This window comes from Anoplolepis gracilipes, chromosome 15 (genome assembly GCF_047496725.1).
Source record: "Anoplolepis gracilipes chromosome 15, ASM4749672v1, whole genome shotgun sequence".
NCBI lineage: Eukaryota > Metazoa > Arthropoda > Insecta > Hymenoptera > Formicidae > Anoplolepis > Anoplolepis gracilipes.
Window position 1 is genome coordinate 6,985,978 of NC_132984.1, and position 11,292 is coordinate 6,997,269.

At 30.2% G+C, this 11,292-nt stretch overlaps 1 pseudogene; it reads left to right on the forward strand.

Moving 5' to 3' along the window:
* The first annotated feature begins 174 nt into the window (after positions 1–174).
* LOC140674215 (uncharacterized) lies at positions 175–10,537 on the forward strand (annotated as a pseudogene).
* The last annotated feature ends 755 nt before the right edge of the window (positions 10,538–11,292 follow it).

The following is an 11,292-nucleotide window of genomic DNA, read 5'->3' on the forward strand; positions in this document are numbered from 1 at the left end:
ATATATTCTATGAATGGAAAAAATGTCTTAGCACATATTGCTATGCATACTTTCTAATTCATTTGCAATTCGTAAAATAAGTTAAGGCTGTTTCGTGTTCATTATATATGTATTTTGAATTTTTCAGAATTTCAACGCCAAGTTCTACGACACTTACATAGCATTAATGGCCGCATGGGAGAATTAAATGAGCACGTAGAATCATTAAAACAATCTAATTTTCTTGTTGATCAAGAAAATGCTAATCAAAATATTATAAATGAAGTCTCATTAGAATGCATAGAAAGTTTGCCAGTAAAATAAAAAATGGAACTTCAAGAAATTGAGAAAACTTTACAAGATAAACAAATATTCCATGATGTGGTAAAATGATTGTTATGTTACTAAAATTATACCATATAAATATACTAAATAATAATAATAGTGTAAGATAGCTTTTAATTAAAGCCAATCTGTTTATAAAGTCGTCAGGTTGTTTCCACGGGAGAAAGATATTATCGATAATGTTCCGTGAAATATATTTTGAACTTGTATAAAAATAACACCCACTATTATTTAGAATGTTAAACACAAGTATTTATTTATATATAAAAGAAAGTAAAAGTTAACACAACTTTCTTAAAATAATTATAGGACTTTAATCGATTAAAACACGGAAAGGATTTTAGACACAACCGATCACTCGCGCAGATATCAATAAAAAACGAATCTGCAGCGTGAAATGACGTGACGAACCCTCTTGTTATTTTGTTGTTAAGCAACGTACTTAGAATATATAAATACTATTTAATTTTACCGTGTATACAGACGCATATTAGAGTAGCCAATAGGAGAATAGTAAGTAAATGCGAATAGATATACAACATCATAGATGATATCTTACAGTTCGGCCATTCTGAACCGACGTTCGACTCGAAAGTTTTAAAATATATGTATATACTGTGCTGTGATAATAAAATGTTATCAACATTGAGATTTGAAAGTTAAAGTGACTTGAGGTTACAATTTTGATAGTAAATAATTATTTGAAAATGATTTCACAAAAATAAAGGTAAGTAAACTTATAACTAAACTCATAAATACATTAACCTTATTTTATATACATACATAAGTGAATAGATTTATCATGTATCATAATTTTCGACAGGTTTAACCCAAGGTTTCAGTCTATCAGGAGGTAAAATCGTATTATAAGGCTTTGACGAAAGGTTGAATCCAGGAATGTCAGATATTACGTATCTGTTCTTTCTCAAAACCTTCGCCACAAGGTACGGACCTTTGTACTTTAGCCTAAGTTTCTTACATATGCCAGGTTTTATGGTGTCTCTTATGAGGACATAATCTCCCGCTTTGTAAACTGTGGGTTTAATGTGCCGTTTGTCATAATAAATTTTATTATAATTTTTGATCTTATTAATTGTATCTAAAGCAATTTGTCGGCAAGTTTCTCTCTCATTTTTACAACATAAAATTTCTTTTTCAGCAATTTTCTTTAAACTATTTACTAAAATTACATCCTCATGATTACGTTGATCGTAACCCAAAAGAAGTTTAGATGGCGAAGATTTTAAAGAAGAATAAAATGTGTTATTCAAGACGTATTGAACTGTATTTAAATTATTATACCAGTCGTGAAGTTCATCGGTCAATTTACAAAGAGAAGATTTTAAAAACCGATTCACTCTTTCGAGCTAGCCATTGGCCCAAGGAGCAGCTACAGCTATTAAGATATGAATAATTTTCTTTTCTTCAAGAAATTTTTTAAATTCTTGCGATGTGAAAGCCGTTCCTCTGTCCGTAATAACTTTCTTAAGATTGCCTAACATAGAGAAAAGAAAAGATAAATGTTTTATAACTTTTTTTGAACTTAAATGTTTAACAGGAAACAACCAAGTAAATCTTGAAAAAGAATCTATTATAACAAAGATATATTTAAAACCTTGTTCGGTTTCTGTAATTGGACCAAAATGATCCATATGAACAATTGAAAATGGAGAGGATGGACTTTCTGTTATTTGCATTTCACCTTCGCGAGAATTTGTACATGAATTTGCTAATAAACAGGTAATACAATTTTCTATACAGGGTGTCCCAGAACAACCTTCCGTCCGTAAAATGACGTACTTCTGACACAATTCTAAGACAATTTTTCCTTTACCAAAATTTGATTTAAAGCATAGTTTTTGAGTTATAAGCGAAAATAGTTAGCAAATCACGCGTCGAGTATAGAAGGCAGCCAGGAGCGGCGCGGCGCACCGCGAGCGCGGACGCAGCTGACCGTCCGACGAGTGATTACCGCCGCATGAGTCAAAATCGCTAACTATTTTATCTCATAACACAAAATTATGCTTTAAATAAAATTTTGGTAAAGAAGAAAATGTCGTATAATTACGTCAGGAATAAGTGTTCCTTAAAATAACGTCGGACGCTGCGATCAGCTGATTGCTACACGCGATGTGTCTGTCAGCTGAGCTGGAAAATCAATATATCGATCGGTCTGAAGTTGTCGACGACAATGTCGATGACAATCGAAGGAGCGTCGCGAAGACGGTTATTTCTCTCTCTCTCTCTCTCTCTCACTCTCACTCTCTCTCTCTCTCTCACTCACTCACTCATTCACTCACTCACTCTGTCCCTTTCTTTTACACGCACACTCAGCCATACACACATCGGACGGTCAGCTGCGCCCGCGCTCGCGGTGCGCCGCGCCGCTCCTGGCTGCCTTCTATACTCGACGCGTGATTTGCTAACTATTTTCGCTTATAACTCAAAAACTACGCTTTAAATCAAATTTTGGTAAAGGAAAAATTGTCTTAGAATTGTGTCAGGAGTACGTCATTTTACGGACGGAAGGTTGTTCTGGGACACTCTGTATACATATTTACGTATTTACGTAAAGAAGGAAACCAATAATTTTCGAGAATGCCTTGAATAGTTTTTTCCGTACCACAATGTGCCATGGCATCATGATAAATTCTAATTATATTATTTATCATTTGAACAAGAACATAAAAACGAGATTTGTCTGGTCCCTTCCTAAATACTAATCCATCAATAATCTCAAATTTTTCGTTTGATTAGTATTTTCTGATGATTCGAGATTTAATGCAATATCTTTAATAATGGGATCTTTTAATTGTCTAAATTCCAATTCTCGTTCAAGAAGTAAAGATGTTACTAAAGATACGATTTTGCTAAATGCATCTACATGTGACATCTTGGTTCCAGGACGATGAGAAATTAAAAAAGAATATGGTTGTAGTCTTAGAGTCCATCGGGCTATTCGCGGATTGAGGTGAGCTTTATTGATTACGTATACGAGAGCGTGACAGTCAGTAAATACAGAAAATTGAATTCCATACAAATAAATATGGAACCTCTCTATAGATTTTACAACTGCCAACATCTCAAGCTCAAAACTATGATACCGAGTTTCCGCGTCATTAGTAGATTGACTATAATAAGCCACCGGAGCCCAAAATCCTGAACTTTCTTTCTGTAAGAGAATACCGGCTAATGCTAAAGCACTTACATCCGTATGTAATTGAGTTTCAAAAGACGGATTGTAAAGACGTAAAACTGGATAAGATGTTAAAGTGTTTTTTAAAGAATCAATAGCTTGAAGACAATCTTCATTTAAAACAAAATCTATATTTTTCTTTAATAAATTATGTAAGGGTTTTGCTAACAATGCATAATTTTTAATGAACTTTCTAAAATAATTTATTAGTCCTAAAAATTGTTGTAATTCTACTTTTTTAGATAGTAATGGGAAGTTCTTAATGGCTTAAGTATGGCGTGAACTCAAAGTAATTCCGGATGAAGAAAGAATATATCCAAGATATTCTATTTGTTTACGCAAGAATAAACATTTAGTTAAGTTGAGTTGAAAACAATATTTCTTTAATAAGATCATTACTTCATGTAAAGTTTCTAAGTTTTCCTCGACCGAAAAAGAAGGAATAAGAATGTTATCAATGTAGACAATAACTTTGTCTTGACGTATAAGAGGCTGTAAAACTTGAACGATTCTACATTGGAATTCAGCCGGAGCTTCACAAAATCCAAAAAGTAAGCGTTTATACTCGAATTGTCCATCTGGAGTGGCAAAAGAAAAATATTTAAAATGATCTGGATGTATTTTAATATGATGAAAGCCATCTTTCAAGTCTAATAATGTGAATACATTTTTTTCAGAAAGTCGAGCCAGACAATCCTCCAATAAGTGGAAAAGGATATTTCTGTTTGACGACGCGATCATTAAGAGGACGTAAATCAACGCAAAGACGTAAGGTTCCATTCTTCTCACGTACTGGTACTACGCGTGCACAGTAAGGAGATGTACTCGGTTTTATGATATCAGGAGCTAACAAATCGTCAGTGATTTCGCGAATTTGTATTCGTTCTGTCCAAGCAAAACGACGAGGTGCATAGGCGTAAGTTGATTCGTCTTTTAAAGTTACTTTTACATAATAGTCATCATCTATAATATCAATTTTTAAGTTTTCGATTTCTTTTAACATATTTACAATTTTTTAATCAAAATCTAATCCGAAATCAGTTTTAATATCTGAGTACAATGAAGAATCATTAGTTTGTGTATGCTCTGGGATTACTGCAAAAGCCATTTCGTTGAATAATTTTATCTTTTCGTCTATTTTCTTATTCGATAGATGATAAACCATCATAATATTGTTATAGAAATAAAGTCTTGACCAAGAATGTCCTATCTCTTTTTGTAAAACATTTAATGTTATATTTCCATTTAAATGAGGTAAAGATTCTAAGTTAATTTTAGTTTTAAAAGAGCCTAAAATGTCAATCTTATCTCCTGAAATGGAATGATAGGAAATAAAAGATTTGTTTAAATGATTAGGTCGATTGTTAATTTTATTGTAAATCGATAAGTTAATAAAAGAAACAGGACTTCCTGTGTCAAGCAATGCTAATAAATCACATGGATTATTATTCAAAGAAATAACTTTGAGAATCGAATTTTTTACATCTAACCTTCTGCTTGTTTGTATTTCTGATACAACAGCTACTGATGAAGAGGCTTCTACGTTGGTGTTATTGTCTGACGATGTTGAAGTAATCGGGTCAACAGCGGTAACCGGTGAAGATAAAGACGAAGAAGTCTGTTGTAGTTTTTCCTTTTTCATTAGTTTAAAACAGTTTGACCGATTATGACCTCGAATGCGGCAATAAAAGCAATAATTCTCTTTTTGATCCTTCTGGTCTTTATCCGTTTTGTCGTTTTTTGGAGAAGAGATACCTGAGAGATTACGGACCTTATCTGACCTGGATTGAGAGGAGAATTCTTTTTAAAACAAACTTCCAAAAGAAAGTGTGACCTTGTGCATTTCTTCAAGAAAGTTGTCTAGTGAATTTGCTCGTATAACAGCAGCAGCACTACGAATTGCTGGATTATTAATACCATCAATTAGAAAATGTATTAAATCGTCATCGGTAAGTTTAAGATTTTGCATTAATAATAATTTTTCTAAAGCATAATCATTAAAGGATTCTTGCAAAAAGTTCCATTTTCTGGCCTCAACTTTCTTCATTATAATTTGATAAGAAATTCTTCTTTTGAATTGCTTCAAAAGAGCATTTTTAAACTTATCCATGTGTCGTTTATAGTTCCAGTGCTTAATTCGAACCATTTTCGAGCAGATTTTACCAGTTTTCCGGATGCAGCTAACAACATCATCTCTTGAGAAGCGCCATGAATACATCCCACTTGTTCAACTTTTTAGATCCAAATTTCCACATCGTCATCCTCCTTACCGGTAAATTCAGGTAATTGTGAAGCCAACAAATTTACCGTGTTCACGGATATTTTTGTTGAGGCTAAATGATCTGATCCATCGGAATTCAAACGATGAGATTCTAAAGGAGGAAAAGGAATTTGAGATTGATCCTGTTGAGTAAAACGAGTTGTGGCAAAAAAGGATAAAAGTTGCATCATTTGCTGGTGTTGCTTCATTTGCTCTGAGACAAGTGAACACAATAAAGAGATTGAATCAGTTTGAGAAGATTTAGAGGCATCATTGGAAGAAGGGAAAACTTGAGAAGTAGTAGGACAAGGAGAATCTTCAGATCGATTAATAGGATGATCCGAAAAATTCATGTTAGTAATAGGAAAAGATGTTACCTGGTTGCTCGATGTAAAATATGAAAACTCTTGAGGATTCGTAAAATTTATATTAGTCTCGGTAGATGGTGTTACCTGGATACTTACAGATGGAACTTGAGTGGATTCATAATGATTCATTAATAAATCGATGTATCTATCTCGAGTATTAGTTGGCTTGAGACCAATTTTTCGTACTTCCATCTGTAGTTCTCTGATTGTAAGTTTAGCGAGTTCCATTCTTCTTTCCATCGTAGATCAAATTTTGAGCAAAACAATATAGTAGACTTGTTCTTGTTAACGTCGATAAATAGTTCTTAGCAACCGTTGTAAACAAAGGACCAAAATAAATTTATATATATTTATGTATATTTTAATACACAATCTTGAATGTATTGAATGAGACAAGCAATAAAGCTTGATTTATGAATGAAATAAGCAATTAAGCTTAAATTCCAATCAGCAATTTTTCAGATGAAAAAGGAGTTCTTCGCACGATTTATTAACACAAAAATACGCACGTATCCCACTTCTAAATATTTTTAGCTGTAAGATAGCTTTTAATTAAAGCCAATCCGTTTATAAAGTCGTCAGGATGTTTCCACGAGAGAAAAATATTATTGATAATGTTCCGTGAAATATATTTTGAACTTGTATAAAAATAACACTCACTATTATTTAGAGTGTTAAACACAAGTATTTATTTATATATAAAAGAAAGTAAAAGTTAACACAACTTTCTTAAAATAATTATAGGACTTTAATCGATTAAAACACAGAAAGGATCTTAGACACAACCGATCACTCGCGCAGATATCGATAAAAGACGAATCTGCAGCGTGAAATGACGTGACGAACCCTCTTGTTATTTTGTTGTTAAACAACGTACTTAGAATATATAAATCCTATTTAATTTTACCGTGTATACAGACGCATATTAGAGTAGCCAATAGGAGAATAGTAAGTAAATGCGAACATAGATATACAACATCATAGATGATATCTTACAATAGTATATGTATAAATGAATATAAATACATATAATCATATATGTCTATAAACAAATATAATAAATATAATAAATATAATAAGAATATAATAATAGTATATAAATATAAATAAATATATCTTATATGATAATTTTTTAGATTACAGAATTGTCGAAAATGGCCGGTAGTAATTTACGAATCATTGTCAAGAAATTGATGTGCTGAATTTTAACATCGGAAATTGGAAGAGAATACAGCTGGGAGGGACACAAGGAAAACCTACTTTTTAAGAATTTAATTCTAGCAAAATTAGTTTTTAGTAAGTAATACAAAGGCTATAGCCGGATAAGATGGTGAAAATGCCCTATGCTTCAAATGATGGGAAATTATGATAATCTCTCTGAAAAAACATTTTTCACAAGATTTTTACCCTTCCTGCCCTCATCCTTCTATCTGCAGAATAAAAAATTTGTTTTTTTGAATTTTACTTTATTTCTCAGCAAGTTGTTATAGCACTTAAATGTAGCTTTGGGAAATTTTAGAGACAAATAAGGTTATTTGATACAATTTTTGTTTTAATTTATTGACGCCAAATTCAAGCTGAAAAAAATTCTTTAATATTTCAAAAAAATTTTTCCCTATTTTCTAATAAAGGTAACATCTTGAAAAAATTTTCAATTGTAGAGATAGAAATGCTGAATATTTCAGAACTTTTTCAGATTTTTTTGAGTGATGCGCCATATTAAAAAAATTAAAAACCTTATTTTTTAGTTATTTTTTACATATAAAAGCATGTAAACCTTTATTTATATGTACAAATTCGTTTAAATATATATCTTTTAATTTTTGTATTTTTAATTCATTATTTAAACTAGAATTTTTACATTAGTTATAATTATTACACTGCTTTAATTATATAATAGTTAATTTTGATCACCAAATATAAGTTATTCGTGATTATACAAGGTGATTTAAAACAAACCGTTTGTCCTTGAAATGTCGTATTCCTGAATAAATTCTGAGACGATTTTTCCTTTGGCAAAATTTTATCCGAAGCTTAGTTTTCAAATTATAAAAGAAAATCATTTAATATTATTTGACTTTTTTTTGGTACATCATTCTCGTCGACCATGATTTAATTATCTAAAATAAAAAGTTATAAATAATAAAGTTGATATTTCTATTTATATATTAATATCATTTTTTTTTATTTAAAGTATCTGTATACTTTTGTTTTATGTTAAGATTATGTTATATAATATTATATTTGCAGAATGAAAAAGACAACAAGTTGATACAGAAAAATATATTTTTATATCAACTTATCTTTTTCATTCTATTGCGAGCAGAACATATCCTCAACACAAAACAAAAGTAATCATAACGAGTTTTTCTTTACAAGAAACTTGAATTATAGAATCCTAACGTTCTATTATTTAATGCTTAGTGTTAACAGTGATAAAACACACATACACACACTGTCAGTTCTACTATAACACTTTCTGTTTACTTTTAGTTACTTCCGTTTACTAAAAGATTCCTGTTTACTTTTTAAACTGTACCACTACTGTCCTAAGTAGTAATGAACCAAAATCAAATCATAAAAAAGTATATATATATATACCTATATATATATATATATATATATATATATATATATATATATGTATGTATGTGACAGTAGTGGTAACAGTTTAAAAAGTCAACAGGAATCTTTTAGTAAACAGAAGTAACTAAAAGTAAACAGAAAGTGTTATAGTATAGTGAGTATATATATATATATATATAACTTATATTTGGTGATCAAAATTAACTATTATATAATTAAAATAGTGTAATAATTATAACCAATGTAAAAATTCTAGTTTAAACAATGATTTAAAAACACAAAAATTAAAAGCTATATATTTAAATGAATTTGTACATATAAATGAAGGTTTACATTCTGTTATAGCCCGATAGGCTACAACCAATATATAAAGTAATAATTAAATAAGTAGATAGGAAGCGATTACGGAATAAGGCGAGCGAATTCACATACCGCGATTAGAGCGATGACCGCGCGTGCCGCTGACTTAGCGATCCGCGCACGGAACCCGATACGGAAAGACGGAACACCGCGGCGAGAATTGCGAAAGGGTGCAAGCGAGGAATTCCGACCCTTGGACCCGCTGCGCTTACACTCGTTGCGAGTTGAATAACCCGACCAAATTTTAGCGCAGTCACACAACGATATAAAAAACCCACCCGCGCTCGGTCGCGCGGGCAGTCGTGAAATCGAATTCAGAATAATAGTAACTGCATTGGGCAGTCGACAATCAGAATTTTCATCAACCTAATCATCAGTGGAGATATCAACCGCACAGAACGAGAGACCGCGAGCTCAGACATAGGAAGAATTGTTGTAAAGAAGAACGTGTATTTTGCGATAAAGGAAAATATATTCGCTATTCAACTACATAAGCGTCTACAATCATCACACAAATATCCCAAGTCTCTGGTCCACTCCCGCAGCGGATATCCCGAATCCAGTGTCGCACAGCGACACAATACTTTTATATGTAAAAAATAGCTAAAAAATAAGGTTTTTAATTTTTTTCAATATGGCGCACTACTCAAAAAAATTCTGAAATATTCAGCATTTCTATCTCTACAATTGAGAATTTTTTCAAAACGTCACCTTTATTAGAAAATAGAGAAAAATTTTTTTGAAATATTAAAGAATTTTTTTTAGCTTGAATTTGGCGTCAATAAATTAAAACAAAAATTGTGTCAAATAACCTTATTTGTCTCTAAAATTTCCCAAAGCTACACTTAAGTGCAATAACAACTTGCTGAGAAATAAAATAAAATTCAAAAAAACAGATTTTTTATTCTGCAGATAGAAGAATGGGGACAGGAAGGGTAAAAATCTTGTGAAAAATGTTTTTTCAAAGAGATTATCATCATTTTTATACTTTCCCACTTTGAAGCGAGGGGCATTTTTACTATCTTATCCGGCTATAGCCTTTTATCTTAATTTCTTTATGATATGTTTAGGAAAGTTATATTTTATTTTTTGTTTTAAATTAATTAATTAGAAATTAATTAATTAATTACATTAGAAATATTTAAATCACATTCAAGATTTTACTAAAATTTATTTGTTTAGAAATGTTTAAATTGCAGTAAAAAATAAAAGAAGTTTCAAAGAAATTTGCTAGAATATCTATTTAAAAAAAAAATCAAAATAATATTCTTTATCATTTCAGAATCCGTAAGTAAGACTTACTACAAAGAAAAGTGTAAATATAACAGATGATGAAATTATAAACATCATTAAAACATGGTTGGTAAAAGCCAAATAAAAACAAAACCAACACAGCAAAATGAAGTCAATCGTTCATGTAATAGCGAACATGAAAAATGTTAAAAGTTCCTTGAAGTACTCTAAAATACAAATTTAATAACTGTGATAGTTTTTGTGAAGGTCTGGATAAAATTAAATATATTATACTGGATTTGTGATACTTACTATAAGTACTTTAATTTAAGTAAAATATCAAAAATGCAAAATCAAAGCAAATTTATTTCATGTTTTTAAATATAATGTATTTCAATAAGATTTTATCAACAATTATTATAATTTATTTTATTTTAAAATTAGTATGTTAAAAATAATACAAATATTTTAAATTTTATTCAAAAAGTACTTATGGTAAAATTAAGTAATATTGACATGTAGAGACGAATCGAAGATATATGTATTTTTCTTATTAATTTTATTTTCTTCTAATTTAAAAGGAAAATAATTCACATTATCCTCTTAAATCGATGATAATAATGATAGTTTTTATTGAAGATAAAAAATTAAAAAAATGTTTTTTATGTATAAAATTAATTTTGACATGTTTGAGAGAAAGATTATTTTACTAGTGAAAATTATTAAATAATGTAAAACAGTACATATCAATATTATTTCGTTTTACTTAAATGTGTATATATATATATATATATATATATATATATATATATATATATATGTATATATATGGGGCATTCCATACGAAATCGACCACTTTTTTCCGCGAACATTTTTTATTTGCTTCATTTTTTTATGTTTTTGCACTTATTGAAAGTAGTTTCCACGATTTTTTTTAGATTTTTATCTCCATCCATACTCGAGTT